Source organism: Lolium rigidum, chromosome 6 (assembly GCF_022539505.1).
Source record: "Lolium rigidum isolate FL_2022 chromosome 6, APGP_CSIRO_Lrig_0.1, whole genome shotgun sequence".
NCBI lineage: Eukaryota > Viridiplantae > Streptophyta > Magnoliopsida > Poales > Poaceae > Lolium > Lolium rigidum.
The window spans coordinates 17,817,530-17,839,702 of record NC_061513.1 but is presented as its reverse complement, the minus strand read 5'-3'; positions in this window follow the sequence as shown (position 1 = coordinate 17,839,702).

The following is a 22,173-nucleotide window of genomic DNA, read 5'->3' as shown; positions in this document are numbered from 1 at the left end:
AATGAAGGCATGAACCCACTATCGAGCATAAATACTCCCTCTTGGAGTTAAGAGTACAAACTTGGCCGTAGCCTCTACTAATAACGGAGAGCATGCAAGATCATAAACAACACATAAACAATAGATTGATAATCACCATAACATAGTATTCTCTATCCATCGGATCCCGACAAACACAACATATAGTATTACAGATAGATGATCTTCATCATGTTAGGCAGCTCACAAGATCCAACAATGAAGCACAACAAGGAGAAGACGACCATCTAGCTACTGCTATGGACCCATGGTCCAGGGGTGAACTACTCACTCATCACTCCGGAGGCGATCATGGCGATGAAGAGTCCTCCGGGAGATGAATCCCTCTTCGGCAGGGTGCCGGAGGCGATCTCCTGAATCCCCCGAGATGGGATTCGCGGCGGCGGCGTCTCTGGAAGGTTTTCCGTATCGTGGCTCTCGGTACTGGGGTTTTCGCGACAGGGGCTTTAAGTAGGCGGAAGGGTAGGTCAGGGGGCTGACGAGGGGCCCACACCATAGGGCGGCGTGGGCCCCCCTCTGGCCGCGCGGCCCTATGGTGGCGGCGCCTCGTCGCCCCACTTCGTTATCTCTTCGGTCTTCTGGAAGCTCCGTGCAAAAATAGGACCCCGGGTGAAGATTTCGTCCAATTCCGAGAATATTTCCTTACTAGGATTTCGAAACCAAAAACAGCAGAAAACAAAGAATCGGCTCTTCGGCATCTTGTTAATAGGTTAGTTCCGGAAAATGCATAAATATGACATATAATGTGCATAAAACATGTAGGTATCATCAATAAAGTAGCATGGAACATAAGAAATTATCGATACGTTGGAGACGTATCAGCATCCCTAAGCTTAGTTCTCGCTCGTCCCGAGCAGTGTAAAACGATAACAAAGATAATTTCCGAAGTGACATGCCATCATAATCTTGATCATACTATTTGTAAACATATGTAATGAATGCAGCGATCAAAACAAAGGTAATGACATGAGTAAACAAGTGAATCATATGACAAAGACTTTTCATGAATAGTACTTCAAGACAAGCATCAATAAGTCTTGCATAAGAGTTAACTCATAAAGCAATAAATCAAAGTAAAGGTATTGAAGCAACACAAAGGAATATTAAGTTTCAGCGGTTGCTTTCAACTTATAACATGTATATCTCATGGATATTGTCAACATAAAGTAATATAACAAGTGCAATATGCAAGTATGTAGTAATCAATGCACAGTTCACACAAGTGTTTTCTTCTTAAGGTGGAAGGAGATAGGTAAACTGACTCAACAATAAAAGTAAAAGAATGGTCCTTCAAAGAGGAAAGCATCGATTGCTGTATTTGTGCTAGAGCTTTTATTTTGAAAACATGAAACAATTTTGTCAACGGTAGTAATAAAGCATATGAGTTATGTAAATTATATCTTACAAGTTGCAAGCCTCATGCATAGTATACTAATAGTGTCCGCACCTCGTCCTACTTAGCTTGGACTACTGGATCTTTGCATGCCATGTTTCAACCAAGTGTCACAAAGGGGTACCTCCATGCCGCCTGTACAAAGGTTCTAAGGAGAATGCTCGCATTTTGGATTTCTCGCTTTTGATTATTCTCAACTTAGACATCCATACCGGGACAACATGGACAACAGATAATGGACTCCTCTTAAATGCATAAGCATGTAGCAATGATTATTGTTCTCATATGAGATTGAGGATATATGTCCAAAACTCGAAACTTCAACCATGATTCATGGCTTTAGTTAGCGGCCCAATGTTCTTCTCTAACAATTTTGCATGCTCCAATCACTAAAATGATAGATCCTTCAGTACAAGACAGACATGCATAGCAACTCACATGATATTCAACAATAGTTGATGGCGTTCCCGTAAGCATGGTTATCGCACAACAAGCAACTTAATAAAAGATAAAGTGCATAAGTACATATTCAATACTACGATAGTTTTTAAGGCTATTTTGTCCCATGAGCTATATATTGCAAAGGTGAATGATGGAATTTTAAAGGTAGCACTCAAGCAATTTACTTTGGAATGGCTGGAGAAATACCATGTAGTAGGTAGGTATGGTGGACACAAATGGCATAGTAGTTGGCTCAAGGATTTTGGATGCATGAGAAGTATTCCCTCTCGATACAAGGTTTAGGCTAGCAAGGTTATTTGAAGCAAACTCAAGGATGAACCGGTGCAGCAAAACTCACATAAAAGACATATTGTAAACATTATAAGACTCTACACCGTCTTCCTTGTTGTTCAAAACTCAATACTAGATATTATCTAGACCTTAGAGAGACCAAATATGCAAATCAAATTTTAGCAAGCTCTATGTATTTCTTCATTAATGGGTGCAAATCATATGATGCAAGAGCTTAAACATGAGCACAACAATTGCCAAGTATCACATTATCCAAGACATTTTAGAATTACTACATGTAGCATTTTCCAATTCCAACCATATAACAATTTAACGAAGAAGAAACTTCGCCTTGAACATTATGAGTAAAGCCTAAGGACATATTTGTCCATATGCAATAGCGGAGCGTGTCTCTCTCCCACAAAGTGAATGCTAGGATCCATTTTATTCAAACAAAACAAAAACAAAAGCAAACCGACGCTCCAAGTAAAGAACACAAGATGTGACTGAATAAAAATATAGTTTCAGTGGGAGGAACCCGATGATGTTGTCGATGAAGAAGGGGATGCCTTGGGCATCCCCAAGCTTAGACGCTTGAGTCTTCTTAAAATATGCAGGGGTGAACCACGGGGGCATCCCCAAGCTTAGAGCTTTCACTCCTCTTGATCATAGTATATCATTCTCCTCTCTTGACCCTTGAAAACTTCCTTCACACCAAACTTCAAGCAAACTCATTTGAGGGTTAGTGCACAATTAATAATTCACACATTCGGAGGTGACACAATAATTCTTTACACTTCTGGACATTGCATAAAGCTACTGGACATTAATGGATCAAAGAAATGAATCCAACATAGCAAAAGAGGCAATGCGAAATAAAAGGCAGAATCTGTCAAAAACAGAACAGTCCCTAAAGACGAATTTAAAGATGGCACCATACTTGCTCAAATGGAAAAACTCAAAACTAATGAAAGTTGCGTATATATCTGAGGATCACGCTCGTAAATTGGCAGATTTTTTCGAATTTTCTACAGAGGCCTGTGCCCAGATTCGTGACAGACAGCAATGCTGTTTCTGCGCAGCGATCCCAAATATAACATCAACTATAACATAGAAACTTTACTTGGCACAAAAACATGATAAGGAGAGGTTGCTACAGTAGTAAACAACTTCCAAGACTCAAATATAAAATAAAGTACTGTAGTAAAAACATGGGTTGTCTCCCATAAGCGCTTTTTTTAACGCCTTTCAGCTAGGCGCAGAAAGTGCAAATCAAGTAACATCGAGAGATGAAGCATCAACATCATAACTTGTTCTAATAATAGAATCAAAAGGCAACTTCATTCTCTTTCTAGGGAAGTGTTCCATACCTTTCTTGAGAGTAAATTGATATTTAATATTACCTTCCCTCATATCAATAACAGCACCAACGGTTCGAAGAAAAGGTCTTCCCAACACAATAGGACAAGATGCATTGCATTCGATATCCAAGACAACAAAATCAACGGGGACAAGGTTATTGTTAACCGTAATGCGCACATTATCAATCCTCCCCAAAGGTTTCTTTTTAACATTATCGGCAAGATTAACATCCAAATAACAATTCTTCAATGGTGGCAAGTCAAGCATATCATAAATCTTTTTAGGCATAACAGTAAATACTTGCACCAAGATCACATAAGGCATTACATTCAGAATCATTGAATTTCATTTTAATGATGGGCTCCCAACCATCTTCTAACTTTCTAGGAATAGAAGTTTCAAGTTTTAGTTTCTCTTCTCTAGCTTTTATGAGAGCATTTGTAATATGTTTTGTAAAGGCTAAATTTATAGCACTAGCATTAGGACTTTTAGCAAGTTTTTGTAAGAACTTTATAACTTCAGAGATGTGGCAATCATCAAAGTCTAAATCATTATGAGCTACAGCAATGGGATCATTGTTCCCAAGGTTGGAAAAAATTTCAGCAGCTTTATCACAAGCAGTTTCAGTAGTTTTAGCAATTTCAAGCAGTTTTGTTCGCTTTGCACTAGGAGTAGAAACATTGCCAACACCAATTATTTTACCATTGATAGTAGGAGGTGCAGCAACATGTGAAGAATTAGCATTACTAGTGGTGGTAATAGTCCAAACTTTAGCTACATTATTCTCTTTAGCTAGTTTTTCATTTTCTTCTCTATCCCACCTAGCACGCAGTTCAGCCATTAATCTTATATTCTCATTAATTCTAACTTGGATGGCATTTGCTGTAGTAGTAATCTTATTATCAATATCATCAGGTTTAGCAGCCATTTTATTAATTAAAGAGGATTGTGATGCGGACATGTATGAGATTCGGGTTTCAAGATTTGAAATTTTAGTTTGCGCACTGTAAATCTCCCTATTCAAGTTTTCAAGTTGATTCCCTATATTTTTCAACAAGGTAGATTGTTCATTCATAGTTTTAGTAAACAATTGATTTTGCTCATATTGTGATTGCATAAAGTTTTTAGTGGATCTTTCAATTTCTAGCATCTTTTCCTCATATCTACCATAAGAATTACCATAATCATTACCACTAACAGGATATGACCTATAGTTATAACCAGAGTTGTTCCTATGAGCATTGTTGTTGAAATTATTATTTTTAATGAAATTCACATCAACATTTTCTTCTTGAGCAACCATTGAAGCTAAAGGAACATTATTTGGATCAACATTAGATCTACCATTCACAAGCATAGACATAATCACATCAATCTTATCACTCAAGGAAGAGGTTTCTTCAACAGAATTTACCTTCTTACCTTGTGGAGCTCTTTCCGTGTGCCATTCGGAGTAATTTATCATCATATCATCAAGAAGTTTTGTAGCCGCCCCCAATGTGATGGACATAAAGGTACCTCCAGCAGCTGAATCCAATAAATTCCGCGAAGAAAAATTTAGTCCCGCATAGAAGGTTTGGATAATCATCCAAGTAGTCAGTCCATGGGTTGGGCAATTCTTTACCAAAGTTTTCATTCTCTCCCATGCTTGAGCAACATGTTCAGTATCTAATTGCTTAAAATTCATTATGCTACTTCTCAAAGATATAATTTTAGCGGGAGGATAATATCTACCAATAAAAGCATCCTTGCATTTAGTCCATGAATCAATACTATTCTTAGGCAAAGATAGCAACCAATCTTTAGCTCTTCCTCTTAATGAGAAAGGAAATACTTTCAATTTAATAATATCACCATCTACATCCTTATACTTTTGCATTTCACAAAGTTCAACAAAATTATTGAGATGGGCAAGACAGATCATCAGAACTAACACCGTAAAATTGATCTCTCATTACCAAGTTCAAGTAAAGCAGGTTTAATTTCAAAGAATTCTGCTGTAGTAGCAGGTGGAGCAATAGGTGTGCATAGGAAATCATTATTATTTGCATTTGTGAAGTCACACAACTTAGTATTTTCAGGGGTATTCATTTTAGCAACGGTAAATAAAACAAACTAGATAAAGTAAATGCAAGCAACTAATTTTTTGTGTTTTCGATACAGCGAGCAAGACAGTAAATAAAGTAAAACTAGCAACTAATTTTTTTGTGTTTTGTTTAGGTGCAGCAAACAAAGTAGTAAATAAAATAAAGCAAGACAAAAACAAAGTAAAGAGATTGAGAAGTGGAGACTCCCCTTGCAGCGTGTCTTGATCTCCCCGACAACGGCGCCGTAAATTTGCTTGATGCGCGTAGATGTACACGTCCGTTGGGAACCCCAAGAGGAAGGTATGATGCGCACAGTGGCAAGTTTACCTCAGTAAGAAACCAAGGTTTAATCGGACCAGTAGGAGTCAAGAAGCACGTTGAAGGTTGATGGTGGCGAAATGTGATGCGGCGCAACAACAGGGATTCCGGCGCCAACGTGGAATCTCGCACAACAAAACCAAAGTACTTTGCCCCAACGAAACAAGTGAGGTTGTCAATCTCACCGGCTTGCTGCAACAAAGGATTAAACGTATCGAGTGGAAGATGATTGTTTGCAAGAAAACAAGTAAAACACAATTGCAGTAGATTGTATGCTATGTAAAGAATAGGACCGGGGTCCACAGTTCACTAGAGGTGTCTCTCCCATAAGATAAAAGCATGTTGGGTGAACAAATTACAGTCGGGCAATTGACAAATAGAGAAGGGCATAACAATGCATGTACATGATATGATAAATATAGTGAGATTTAATTGGGCATTACGACAAAGTACATAGACCGCCATCCAACCTGCATCTATGCCTAAAAAGTCCACCTTCAGAGTTATCATCCGAACCCCATTCAGTATTAAGTTGCTAAGCAACAGTACAATTGCATTAAGTATGGTGCGTAATGTAATCGACAACTACATCCTTATACATAGAATCAATGTTTTATCCCTAGTGGCAACAAGCACATCACAACCTTAGAACTTTCTCGTCATCGTCCTAGTGTCAATGAAGGCATGAACCCACTATCGAGCATAAATACTCCCTCTTGGAGTTAAGAGTACAAACTTGGCCAGAGCCTCTACTAATAACGGAGAGCATGCAAGATCATAAACAACACATAAACAATAGATTGATAATCACCATAACATAGTATTCTCTATCCATCGGATCCCGACAAACACAACATATAGTATTACGGATAGATGATCTTGATCATGTTAGGCAGCTCACAAGATCCAACAATGAAGCACAACAAGGAGAAGACGACCATCTAGCTACCGCTATGGACCCATGGTCCAGTGGGTGAACTACTCACTCATCACTCCGGAGGCGATCATGGCGATGAAGAGTCCTCCGGGAGATGAATCCCCTCTCCGGCAGGGTGCCGGAGGCGATCTCCCGAATCCCCCGAGATGGGATTCGCGGCGGCGGCGTCTCCGGAAGGTTTTCCGTATCCCGGCTCTCGCATCGGGGGTTTCGCGACGGGGGCTTTAAGTAGGCGGAAGGGTAGGTCAGGTGGGCTGACGAGGGGCCCACACCATAGGGCGGCGCGGGCCCCCCTCTGGCCGCGCGGCCCTATGGTGGCGGCGCCTCGTCGCCCCACTTCGTTATCACTTCGGTCTTATGAAATCTCCGTGCAAAAATAGGACCCTGGGCGAAGATTTTGTCCAATTCCGAGAATATTTCCTTACTAGGATTTCTGAAACCAAAAACAGCAGAAAACAAAGAATCGGCTCTTCGGCATCTTGTTAATAGGTTAGTTCCAGAAAATGCATAAATATGACATATAATGTGCATAAAACATGTAGGTATCATCAATAAAGTAGCATGGAACATAAGAAATTATCGATACGTTGGAGACGTATAACTCAATAATAAAATTAAAAGAATGGCCCTTCGACGAGGGAAGCATCGATTGCTGTATTTGTGCTAGAGCTTTTATTTTGAAAAGATGAAACAATTTTGTCAACGGTAGTAATAAAGCATATGAGTTATGTAAATTATATCTTACAAGTTGCATGTCTCATGCATAGTATACTATTAGTGCCCGCACCTCGTCCTACTTAGCTTGGACTACCGGATCTTTGCATGCTATGTTTCAACCAAGTGTCACAAAGGGTTACCTCCATGCCGCCTGTACAAAGGTCTAAGGAGAAAGCTCGCATTTTGGATTTCTCGCTTTGGATTATTCTCAACTTAGACATCCATACCGGGACAACATGGACAACAGATAATGGACTCCTCTTAAATGCATAAGCATGTAGCAACAATTATTATTCTCATATGAGATTGAGGATATATGTCCAAAATCGAAACTTCAACCATGATTCATGGCTTTAGTTAGCGGCCCAATGTTCTTCTCTAACAATTTGCATGCTCCAATCATTAAGGTGGCAGATCCTTCAGACAAGACGGGCATGCATAGCAACTCACATGATATTCAACAATAGTTGATGGCGTTCCCCAGAAGCATGGTTATCGCACAACAAGCAACTTAATAAAAGATAAAGTGCATAAGTACATATTCAATATTATGATAGTTTTTAAGGCTATTTTGTCCCATGAGCTATATATTGCAAAGGTGAATGATGGAATTTTAAAGGTAGCACTCAAGCAATTTACTTTGGAATGGCGGAGAAATACCATGTAGTAGGTAGGTATGGTGGACACAAATGGCATAGTAGTTGGCTCAAGGATTTTGGATGCATGAGAAGTATTCCCTCTCGATACAAGGTTTAGGCTAGCAAGGTTATTTGAAGCAAACTCAAGGATGAACCGGTGCAGCAAAACTCACATAAAATACATATTGTAAACATTATAAGACTCTACACCGTCTTCCTTGTTGTTCAAAACTCAATACTAGAAATTATCTAGACCTTAGAGAGACCAATTATGCAAACCAAATTTTAGCAAGCTCTATATATTTCTTCATTAATAGGTGAAAAGTATATGATGCAAGAGCTTAAACATGAGCACAACAATTACCAAGTATCACATTATCCAAGACATTTTACCAACTACTACATGTAGCATTTTCCAATTCCAACCATATAACAATTTAACGAAGAGGAAACTTCGCCATAAATATTATGAGCTAAGAACACATGTGTTCATACGAACCAGCGGAGCGTGTCTCTCTCCCACACAAGGATGAACTTATTCAGAGAACTAAGATAACAAAACAAAAATAAAAGCACACACGGACGCTCCAAGTAAAGTACATAAGATGTGACCGAATAAAAATATAGTTTCAAGAGAAGGAACCTGATACTTTGTCGATGAAGAAGGGGATGCCTTGGGCATCCCCAAGCTTAGATGCTTGAGTCTTCTTAAAATATGCAGGGATGAACCACGGGGGAATCCCCAAGCTTAGAGCTTTCACTCCTCTTGATCATAGTATATCATACTCCTCTCTTGACCCTTGAAAACTTCCTTCACACCAAACTTCAAGCAAACTCATTAGAGGGTTAGTGCATAATCAAAAATTCACATGTTCAGAGGTGACACAATCATTCTTAACACTTCCGGACATTGCACATAACTTCTGAAAGTTAATGGAACAAAGAAACTCATTCAACTTAACAAAAGCGGCAATGCGAAATAAAAGGCAGAATCTGTCAAAAACAGAACAGTCCGTAAAGAAGAATTTTAAAATGGCACCAGACTTGCTCAAACGGAAAAACTCAAAACTAATGAAAGTTGCGTACATATCTGAGGATCACGCTCGTAAATTGGCAGATTTTTTCGAATTTTCTACAGAGACTTGTGCCCAGATTCGTGACAGACAGAAATGCTGTTTCTGCGCAGCGATCCCAAATATAACATCAACTTTGACATAGAAACTTTACTTGGCACAAAAACATGATAAGGAGAGGTTGCTACAGTAGTAAACAACTTCCAAGACTCAAATATAAAACAAAGTATTGTAGTAAAAAAACACATGGGTTATCTCCCAAGAAGTTCTTTCTTTATAGCCATTAAGATGGGCTCAGCAGTTTTAATGATGCACTCGCAAGAAATAGTATTTGAAGCAAAAGAGAGCATCAAAAAGCAAATTCAAAACACATTTAAGTCTAACATGCTTCCTATGCATAGGAATCTTGTAAATAAACAAGTTCATGAAGAGCAAAGTAACAAGCATAGGAAGATAAAACAAGTGTAGCTTCAAAAATTTCAGCACATAGAGAGGCATTTTAGTAACATGAAAATTTCTACAACCATATTTTCCTCTCTCATAATAACTTTCAGTAGCATCATGAGCAAACTCAACAATATAACTATCACATAAAGCATTCTTATCATGAGTCTCATGCATAAAATAATTACTACTCCCAACATAAGCATAGTCATTCTTATTAATTGTAGTGGGAGCAAATTCAACAAAGTAGCTATCAAATATAGGAGGTATATTGTAATCATAATCAAATTTATCCTCCATAACAGGTGGTAACAAAAGACCACTATCATTATAATTATCATAAATAGGAGGCAAAGTATCATCAAAGTAAATTTTCTCCTCAATGCTTGGGGGACTAAAAATATCATGCTCATCAAAGCCAGCTTCCCCAAGCTTAGAATTTTCCATAGCATTAGCAACAATAGTGTTCAAAGCATTCATATTAATATGTTCCATGGGTTTTTTAATTTTCGCATCAAACCATCCATGTCTTAAATCAGGAAATAGAATAAAAAGGTCATTGTTGTCCATTATGCCTCACTAGTGTAAACAAGAAACCAAATGTCGCAATTGCAGTAGTCTAAAGGAAATAGCTTTGAGCACACACACAATGGCGCCGGAAAAGTGCTCAGTTACCTGGAACCGGAGTATGAGTGCCTTTTACCTTTCCTCCCCGAGCAACGGCGCCGGAAAAGTGCTTGATGTCTACGGGTGCTTCTATTCTTGTAGACAGTGTTGGGCCTCCAAGAGCGAGAGGTTTGTAGAACGAGCAGCAAGTTTCCCTTAAGTGGATTACCCAAGGTTTATTGAACTCGGGGAGGAAGAGGTCAAAGATATCCCTCTCATGCAACCCTGCAACCACAAAGCAAGAAGTCTCTTGTGTCCCCAACACACCTAATAGGTGTACTAGTTCGGCGAAGAGATAGTGAAATACAAGTGGTATGAATGAATATGAGCGATGAGTACGGCGCCGAGAAAATAGCTTACCGGCATGCGAGTTGATGGTAGTAATATTGTAGGAAGTAAACATGCGAGTAGTAACGCAGCAGTAGTAACGCAAGAAAACAAGTAACAAGCAGCGATAGCGATATTTAGGAACAAGGCCTAGGGATTAGACTTTCACTAGTGGACACTCTCAACATTGATCACATAACGGAATAGATAAATGCATACTCTACACTCTCTTGTTGGATGATGAACACATTGCGTAGGATTACACGAATCCTCAATGCCGGAGTTAACAAGCTCCACAATTCAATGTTCATATTTAAATAACCTTAGAGTGCATGAAAGATCGAAACGACTAAACCAAGTACTAACATAGCATGCAAACTCGTCACCTTCATGCTTATGTAGGAGGAATAATACACATCAATACTATCATAGCAATAGTTAACTTCGCAATCTACAAGAGATCATGATCATAGCATAAACCAAGTACTAACACGAGTGCACACACTCGTCACCATTACACCGTGTAGGAGGAATAAAACTACTTTAATAACATCACTAGAGTAGCACATAGATAAATTGTGATACAAAACACATTGCAATCATAAAGAGATATAAATAAGCACTTCACTATGCCATTCATAACGGTGAATAAGTATTCCGTGAAATATAGCCTAAGAGACCCACACGGTGCACACACTCGTCACCTTTACACACGTGGGACAAGGAGTCTCCGGAGATCACATAAGTAAAACCCACTTGACTAGCATAATGACATCTAGATTACAAGCATCATCATATGAATCTCAATCATGTAAGACAGCTCATGAGATTATTGTATTGAAGTACATATGAGAGAGATGAACCACATAGCTACCGGTACAGCCCCGAGCCTCGATGGAGAACTACTCCCTCTTCATGGGAGCAGCAGCGGTGATGAAGATGGCGGTGGAGATGGCAGCGGTGTCGATGGAGAAGCCTTCCGGGGCACTTCCCCGTCCGGCAGGGTGCCGGAACAGAGACTCCTGTCCCCCAGATCTTGGCTTCGCGATGGCGGCGGCTCTGGAAGGTTTCGCGTACCGTGGCTTCCTCCGTAAGGGTTTTGATGCAGGGGCTTTATATAGGCGAAAGGGCAGCCTCGGAGGGTCGAAGGGGCGACCACACCATAGGCTGGCGCGGCCAGGGCCCAGGCCGCGCCACCCTATCATCTGGGGCCCACAGGGCCCTCCTCTGGCGGCTCTCGGGTGTTCCGGATGCTTCCGGGCAAAATAGGAACTCGGGCGTTGATTTCGTCCAATTCCGAGAATATTTTGTTACTAGGATTTCTGAAACCAAAAACAGCGAGAACAACGAATCGGCTCTTCGGCATCTTGTTAATAGGTTAGTTCCAGAAAATGCGTAAATACGACATATAATGTGCATAAAACATGTAGGTATCATCAATAAAGTAGCATGGAACATAAGAAATTATCGATACGTTGGAGACGTATCAGGGGTCCTATTAGGAAGGTATGGGGTGTGTTATCAACCTGGTGGTGTACAACATCCCAAAAAAGCACCCGCAAAGCATTCCCATGGTTTGAGGAGTTCACTCCATCGAATCTGTTTTTGCATGATCCCAAGACCATTATAAAGTAGGCAGTACCGACCCTTTCACATGGCTAGGGGTAGATGCACTTGAACCACGTCTGGTAGTATTGGGATGGCTACCGGTAGTATCGCGCCCCTCCACAACTGGTAGTACTGTGGTTAGTACCGAGCATTACCGTAACATGCCTCCCACCCCTCATATTTTCCATTTTTAGCGATAGTGAGTACCGTAGTGGAGTGGTTGTTACCACCCGATTTTGGCCAAATCAGGAGGTGGGCCGTAAGTGAAGATGGGCTTGAAGGACGTACACATGAAGCATCTTTGGAGCGGCCTTGCGCTAAGATTTTGGGCCAAGTTGCCCGTGTATCTGTAACATATTAGATCGCATTGTAATTTAGATTAAAGAGATAGAGTCTAGCCCGTGCACGGTTAGGTGCACGCCCCAATTAGAAAGTCCCTTGGACTATAAATATGTATCTAGGGTTATCGGAAAAGGAGGACAATCATCGTTCAACCAACACAAACCAATCTCGGCGCATCGCCACCCCTTTCATACGAGGGTTTCTCCCGGGTAAGCACCATGCTGCCTAGATCGCATCTTGCGATCTAGGCAGCGTAAGTTTATTCGTTATCCTTGTACTCGCTCGTGCTCGAAGCCTTGTTGATGGCGAGCAAGTACTATTTATCCTTAGGTGTTTAGGGGCTTGCATTGGTGCTTTCACGTGCATATCTGCGTGGCAATGCCGTCCCTAGACACCTTGCTGCCCTTACGTCGATCTAGACGTAAGGGCAGCATCTTGCTTGATCATGCTTAGTAGATCCGATCCGTTATAGTTGCTCCTTGCATCCGCAAGGATTAGTTTAATATCCGCATAGTTAGGCCTTATGCTCGGGGTCGGACGATCCGGTGGTGCGTTAGGCGTTGTTTACCGTCCCTCGCGAGGGATGTTCCGAGGATCAACACATGTTGGTTTTTAGGCCTCTCGTAGGGGTAGTTTGCATCGTCTCTCGTAGCTGCTAGGCCCGATCGCACGTAGGACGTTCCGATTATGCGGTGAAAACCCTAAACCGTCGTGGATCGCTTTAGCTTTGTCCCGATCAAGCGGGATCCCCATGCCATTGCTAATCCATCAAGGACCATGGGGCGATCGGCTCTTTGAGCCGATCCACGTGGAAACCCGAGAGCCGATAAGGCTCGTATTTAATGTGCACGTGTCTACCATGCAGGAACAATCGAAGCACTAACACCTTCCCGACCACGTATAGGTCGGTGGCACGCCCTAGCAACCGCCGGGACGCGCGCCAGAAGATTTGCGGGACGACGCGAGGTGCCAGCGATCCACTAAGCGGCCCTGGGAGCTTCCCGGCTCTTCGTGTTGCTTAACCGAAACCCGTCGGGGGGTTTTGGAGGGTAACACATTCTGGCACGCCCGGTGGGACATCTACGTCGACATCCGCGTCGGCATCTTCTGCGACATCCGCGTCGACATCTTCTGCACCATCCACGTCAACACCGACATCCGAGATGGCAGAGGAGCAGATCACATACAAGGATCTCCCCGCGGAGCACAAGGAGAAATACGATGAGCTGAAGGCCATCTGTGAAGCCGAACTCATCGGCTCCTCTGAGACAACCCGTCCTCACAACATCAAGCTCAGAGGAAACACGTGTCTGTCGCATGGCGTCAATACGGTAGATCTCAGCCACTCCATAAGAGTACCAGGGTTCTCTTTCGATGTCAATATGGCAGGGTTGGTGATTCGCCATGGCGCGGACAAAGCAGAGAGCAGCCACTCTCGTGGCAAAGATAAAGAGGAGGCCGTTCCGCGCGACCGGCCCCAAGACGACGATAGACGGTACCTGACCGAGGAGGAGGTGAGAAGCATACGGTATCAGCGCCCATTATCCGTGCATCTCCTCAACAAATATGAGCAGCAGTACGACCGACGTCGACGCTACGACGAAGACGATGAGAAACATCGTCGGTCTGATGCAGAGAACAGGAGGTATCGTCAGAACAGCGGCAACAACGACGGGTACGAACGTCGCGCCAGCGAGAGGTCAAAGGAGCAAGATAACGTGGACAAGCACTGGGACTGTCCCTTCTTCAAACATTGCCGGGACTCGAGAATGAGCCGATTGTCAACAATCGAGAACCGCCCTGTAATGCACACAACAAAGGAGAAGGACGAACGAAGTTTCGGTGTTCGAGCGTCTAGGACCTCTCCCACATCAGAGTAAACGAGCTGAGTCATCTCAAGAAGAAGACTGCGAGGAGTCAGATGATGAAGAAGATAGGTATCACCGACCAAGGTGGTGCCCTGATGGACTCAGCCATTCTCAGAAGCGTCGGGTGCAGCGGCTGCGAAACTTGGAAGAAGCCGAGGCACGCACTCGTACACGTTGAGAAGAGCGCGGCCCGATCTGGCCGCGAAAATCCAGCAAATAGTGGAGACGAAGGCGCGCCCGCCAAAGAAAGTATGGCGCCCAAAACAGGCGAAAGCCGATGCACAGGCATCGGCTGATGCCGATGCAGATGCATCGGCTGATACAAACATGGTATTCATACTCCCGTCAGAGTTTCGCGCTCCAAGCGACGAGGAAGTTTCAGTGGCTCAATTCGACTGCGGTCCACGACCAGTTATTTTTGAAAAGCCACAAGATAGAAGCTACAGGCACCTGAAAGCCCTATACTTGAAGGGTTACATCAATGGGCAACCTATCAGCAAGATGTTGGTTGATACCGGAGCGGCAGTCAACATAATGCCGTATTCCATGCTACGTCGTTTGGGGCATTCCAGCGACGATCTGATCAAGACCAACATCACATTAAGCGACTTCAACGGCCAGGCGTCAGAAGCAAAAGGTGTTCTGAATGTAGAACTTACTGGTGGCCGGAAGACCATACCTACTGCGTTCTTCATCGTTGACAGCAAAAGCAACTACGCCGTCCTATTGGGAAGGGACTGGATTCATGCTAAGCTGTTGCATCCCGTCTACAATGCACCAATGCATCATACAAAGGGATGGAGATGAGGTGGAAGTCGTCCGGGCGGATGACTCAATTGAAATATCACTAGCTGCCATGAGCGTGTGGGAAGCAGACGACCAAGAGCCGCTCTCTGGAATCAGTTTAGAGGGTTGTGAGCGGATCGAAGCCTCGAAAAATGGGGTAAGGCTGGTTTTATCCACCGGCCTAACAGAGTAGCACGTCCAAGACACTGGACATACGTGGCAAGGCCGATCCCTGAGATCGGCCCTCAAAAAAATGAAAAGCAAAGGATCTTATCTCCAGCATGCCACGTAGCTGCAGTGGAAATCCGAGAAAAGTTCATCCTGAGAATTTGACGCTCCCAGGGCCAAAGCCTTGCAACGAAAAAGGAGGCCGATTCCTGCAATCGGCCAAAATTATCCTCAACATACCTTCGTCTGTGTTCAGCATTGATCCAGCAGATGCCTAAAGAGCCGATACCATCAATTACTTGACGAGAATCGGCTCGGGGGCACATAGATGGAGGAGACACAAGGACACGAGGATACGAAGCGGGAACGAATGTCGGATATCCAGCAGAGCAGCTCAATATAGGGGCCGATACGTAAACAAATCGGCTGCGTAAAAAATCGAAAATACAGAAAATTTTCGCACGACCGATGCGTGGACATCGACTTAAGAATTAAAAGCCGATGCACGGCCATCGACTTAAGGGATGCGACCGTCACACGCAGGAGCTTAATGGAGCGAGTCATCGGCAGCAAGGCTCCACTGAAGGGCAAACATGCCGGCGGTTCTCCTCGCGTTAGCAAACCCCCAAGCGGATCATTGTGTTGGCAATATCGGGTCGCGGCCCTGATCAATAGCAGGAGCAGCACAAACACGCAGTTCAGATTAGGGGCGAGCCCGACGAAGCAGCATGTCTCTTCTGAGACCAGGAGGATAGTCGATGATGAGGCGATCGGCTACGGCATGTCACGACCAAAATGGGGGAGAGTATCAGGGAAATGTCCTCACCGGGAACTGCATCAGCCTGCCAAAGATGATGAGCCAATATGATCGGCGAGACGCAGGGCTGGAACGGAAGAAACTCGGGGGGCAGTTGGCCCTGAAGGATCCTTCGCTATAGGAAGCCGATTTTTTCGGAATCGGCTGGCCCTGCGTCACAGCTTGTCTGAGGAACGGTGCTGATGTTGCCAAAAATATCAGTTTCCACATACAAGTCAATTGAGTGACACGCACGGGGCTCTATTATAGGCACCTGCCCGGAACCAGATGGCCAGCCCGCTGGGTTGGCTGGTAAGAGTCATGATCTTGTTTGAGGTCTCATGGGGCAAAGCCGACGCTTGGCCGTCGACTCAAGGGATATGGTGGTTACAAGCAGAAGTCTTATGGAGCAGCCATCACCAAATCGGCAGTGTTGCGCAAGCTCACGGATCAGAGTTAGGGTCATGAGAACAACCGATGATCATCCGATGATCTCCTAGAGCCGAACCATTCGCACCGTAAGCCGCATCGGCTTGCCCAAGAGGATGAACCAATCAAAACAGCAAGGTGCATGAATGGAGCTGGGAGGGGCTGAAAGGCCACTACATTGAGGTTTCTTGATTCAAGGGACCTGCTGACCTTTCCAAAATCTGCCAGGTGCCGGCCCCTTGAGCGTAAGCGTTCTCGCCTTGTTTTTAAGCTGGGGTAGCACGGGGGGGGGGGGCAGCTAGCTCTGAAACATCGATGATCTGGAGAGCCGATTTTGTGGAGATCAGCTAACACAGCGCTACAGTTGGGAAGCCGATGGTGGCCCAATCGGCTGGTCTGCTTTTATCCTCGCCAGGACTAAGGCTCGGGGGGCAGCTCGCCCTTAAGGTTCCTTATTCTATGGAGCCGATTTGGTTGAAATCGGCTTGCTCTGCATCACAACTCGTCGAGAGAGGGTGAATTATTGCAGAAGGGAATGGCTGGAGGTAATGGGAGGAGGCAACGATCGCTGACGGGCTCTGGACCAGGTGTGACTACAAAGAAATGAAGCATTACAAGGACAGTTGTGGGCGAATAATGCCTGTTCCACAAAAATATTAGCTTCAGCATCGGAGTTGTTCTAACGACAGTCCTAAGACCTCTAGAAGGCCAAGAGGATCCAGAAGATGGGGGTGCCGCTAAAGTCCAACATTCCGTTCAGTTGAATCTGCATTTCCAGGATCTAGGATTTGCACGATTGTGGCTCGTCCGGGAGGTGGAGGTCCGGATGGATCTACCTCGAATTTGCCATGAGAGTCCGATGCATTGCCATCGGCTCCTTAAGCACCGACCAGATTGGCAGTCGGCAAGCTCAGTATGAAGGGCAATCGGCCAAATTACCATGAAGAAGGTCGACAAAATCGAGTTGGGGAAATTCTTCATTTATAAACCAGAGTTCTTACATGAAGGGCTGATTGCTCTCAAAAGGAGATCCTAGGGGCTACATTGCCCCGTCTACTACTGCTGGCCCTAAGCTAAGATCCTATCTAGGGGCCGTTGCTGCCCTCGTCGTCGTCGCCATCATCGCCGTCGTCGGCGCTGCTCCCAGCCGGCTCATCGTCGCTGCTGTAGCGACCGCCGGTAGGACCTTCGTTGTCCTCGTCTTCATCAGCGTCGTCGTCGTCGCTGTCGAAATCGCTGAGATTGTCGGGCCAGGGGCAGTGGCGCTTGGCCGGCGGCTCGTCGGAGGAGCTGTCATCTTCTTCCTCCTCCTCCTGCTCCTCCTCTTCGGAGGAGGGGACCCCGTCCCAGGAAAGGTGGTCGTCGTTGCTTTCCTCCACCGCTTCCTCATTGGCGAGGAAGCAGAGGTCGCTCTCCCCATCGGTCAGGGACTGGTCGTCCTCTGACCAGGTAGAGAAGTCGTGGCTTGGCTCGTCCCCGGCCTCGATGGCGCGGCGGATGTTGGCCGCATGGGCCTCCACCGGGTCCCACTCCGGCGTCGGCTCGCGGAAGGGGGAGGACTGAGCGGAAAGACCCGATGAAGAGGAAGAAGAGGAAGACATGGCGGCACAGGAGGGCTTTTGGAAGTACTAGTGCGAAAGGGGATGAAGGAGGAAGCTACAGGAAGTGGCCAAATAAAAAGGGGGAATATATGGTTTAATGCCTAAGCAGTTCCCAAGGGCGTGGTGCCAGAACCGTCAAATCGTGCAGAGAAGGCGAGGAGGCAAGACGTCATCATGAAGAAAACTGCGACGGTTCTGCTCTGCCACGACATGACCCCTCGAAAAAACAGATGGTTTTGATATTATCATTACCAAAACCAGGGGGGCATGTGTTACCACCCGATTTTGGCCAAATCAGGAGGTGGGCCGTAAGTGAAGATGGGCTTGAAGGACGTACACATGAAGCATCTTTGGAGCGGCCTTGCGCTAAGATTTTGGGCCAAGTTGCCCGTGTATCTGTAACATATTAGATCGCATTGTAATTTAGATTAAAGAGATAGAGTCTAGCCCGTGCACGGTTAGGTGCACGCCCCAATTAGAAAGTCCCTTGGACTATAAATATGTATCTAGGGTTATCGGAAAAGGAGGACAATCATCGTTCAACCAACACAAACCAATCTCGGCGCATCGCCACCCCTTTCATACGAGGGTTTCTCCCGGGTAAGCACCATGCTGCCTAGATCGCATCTTGCGATCTAGGCAGCCGTAAGTTTATTCGTTATCCTTGTACTCGCTCGTGCCGAAGCCTTGTTGATGGCGAGCGAGTACTATTTATCCTTAGGTGTTTAGGGGCTTGCATTGGTGCTTTCACGTGCATATCCGCGTGGCAATGCCGTCCCTAGACACCTTGCTGCCCTTACGTCGATCTAGACGTAAGGGCAGCATCTTGCTTGATCATGCTTAGTAGATCCGATCCGTTATAGTTGCTCCTTGCATCCGCAAGGATTAGTTTAATATCCGCATAGTTAGGCCTTATGCTCGGGGTCGGACGATCCGGTGGTGCGTTAGGCGTTGTTTACCGTCCCCGCGAGGGATGTTCCGAGGATCAACACATGTTGGTTTTTAGGCCTCTCGTAGGGGTAGTTTGCATCGTCTCTCGTAGCTGCTAGGCCCGATCGCACGTAGGACGTTCCGATTATGCGGTGAAAACCCTAAACTGTCGTGGATCGCTTTAGCTTTGTCCTCGATCAAGCGGGATCCCCATGCCATTGCTAATCCATCAAGGACCATGGGGCGATCGGCTCTTTGAGCCGATCCACGAGGAAACCCGAGAGCCGATAAGGCTCGTATTTAATGTGCACGTGTCTACTATGCAGGAACAATCGAAGCACTAACACCTTCCCGACCAGGTATAGATCGGGTGGCACGCCCTAGCAACCGCCAGGACGCGCGCCAGAAGATTTGCGGGACGACGCGAGGTGCCAGGGATCCACTAAGCGGCCCTGGGAGCTTCCCGGCTCTTCGTGTTGCTTAACCGAAACCCGTCGGGGGGTTTTGGAGGGTAACAGTGGTAGTATGTGTGGACGGTTGTACCGAACCTTGGTTTTTAACTAGAGCCCGTCTACTGCCGCCGGAGAATCGTGGGAAAGATGGCTGAATTTTCATCCAACGGTTGGACAAGGGAGCCCCTATATAAACTGGGTCTGATTTCCCAAGAAGACTTGCCACTTTCATCTCTCTCGTCCATTAATGCTCTGAGCTCACATCCACTACATTACCTACCATAGTTATCCAAACTCCTTGATCTCATAAGATTTGGTGGAGAAGATCTAGGTCTAGGGCTTCACCAAAGTAAAAGTAAAATCCCCTTGCATTCCAGTGTGAATGTTGTTACTCTTGGGTGCTTGGGCATCCTAGATGGAAGAAGTTGTTCTAGAAGTTCGATAATCAACGTGTAAGCTTTTTTTGTCGCATTGCAAACCTATAATTCAGTTATAGATATTCCTCGAACTTATTTGTAAAGGTTTTGATTGCCTCCTTCAAGACCACCACTTAGTGGATTGTGGCACTTTTATGCTGAGGGCACGTGGAGAATAGGGCTTGGTTGACTTTATGTCGCCAACACTCTTGTAACGAAGACATAGTTCTCCTAAAGCAAGCAACCTGGAGAATTTATTACATGATCAGCTCCACAATTGTGGTTACTACATCCTTTGATTACTTGTATCTCTCTTATAATCTTTGTGTAATTTCTATCAAAGCTTTGAATTAGTAAAGATAACAAAAAAATGTTTTTTTGAGAGCAACAATAAAAAATGTTAATCTCCTATTCACCCCACTAATAGACAATGCATATTGATCCTTTCACTCATTATGACACGCTTCATCTAAATATAGAAAATATTTTTCTCTCCATGATACTTATATTGCCTGCAAAATGGTTAATTAGTTCTCCAAAAAGATGATAATCATGGTTTAAAATGTTAAAAACATTTTGCAATTCATGTTAAACATATTTTTGCACAAAAAGTAAGTACAATTTGACAAGGCAAAAAAGTAAAAAGGAGAAAAAATACAAATTATGTTTTCAACAAAGCATTAAAAAACTTTATGTTTTAATCCAAACATTTGTTGGTCTGAATAAATCATAATTGTTTTAGAAATATGACCTATAGATCATGGTGCTTTCACGTATTTGCTGGTGTATTCATAAAGTTTAAGTTGTTTTTTAATAACATTTATGCCTATAGTGTGATTTGCGATTCGGTTGTGAAACTATGTATTTAAGACAGTTCTTTGCAAAGGAAAATCTACTATTGGGGAAATGCTTGGTGTGGTTCAACTATATATCCTGATTTGTAAGTGTCTCCCCAAGACGAAAGCAGCTGGCACTTGACTTTAGACCAAGATTGTTGAAGCAATTGCGAGAATGTTTGACGGGTTTGCATAGTAGGCTAGTGGGAGTGTCTTTGAGTGTTTTTTTTAATCAGGTTATAAGCACATCACCAAAGTGATTATTCATAGATCTATTAAAAAAATTAAAGATTTTTTTCTTCTGAAAATAAGATTTGGTTGTGGCTCATCTTGCGTAATGAGATGGCCAAAATATATATTATGGCCAAAGGAAAATGAGTGGGTGATACGATTTGTAGTTTCTTTGTTGAGGAGGAAAAAATTCATTATTTGTATTTCCGGTGTGTTGCGACTGTGTATGTAGTGTGGCTAGCAATGTGATTAGGGCTTGAACTAGACCTGGGAATTACGCACAACTTTTCAGGTGGATACCTCAAATTCACTTGCGTCACTGCGATCTGTTTGCGGATATGGCAAATGGGAAATAGCGCTTGTTTTGAGGATAAACTGGTCAGGTGTCTAGCGGAGCTAATCCACCCTGCTCGTGCTTTCTTAAATATGTTGGATTTGCATAATTCACATGAAAAAAATTAGCTGGAATAGGGAGCCGATGTTCTTCAAAGCATTTCTCTGGATGTACACAGAAAAGAAAATGAGGATGTTGGACCAAGGACGCTGATTGCACCGATTGAGAGGTAGTGAACCAGATGCCATTTAAGCTGGTGAAAGATGATGTTGGAGGTTTTGTGCTTTCGCTGCTCTCTAAGATTATGTTAAGCTTAGTTCTTGGCTTTGAAGCCCTAGGTGCTACTGTAATACTATTGTTTATGCCATGCATGGCGTTTTGATAGCGTTACATTAGCATTAGGTGGTGAACGCAGCGTTTTTAAAGGAGTCGGTATGTGCCGGAGAAGAATCCACCATCCAACCTGACTTTGAGATTCGCACCTACTGTTCTCTATCAAGTTGCCGTTTGTGCCTTAATGCATTCTCTTTCCTCCACACAATGATGCACAGCACACATGCAAAGCACATGACTCCCATCAATTTTAAAAAGTGTGATAATTTAAACAAAACAACAGAGAAAATTTTCTTATAAGTTTAAAGCA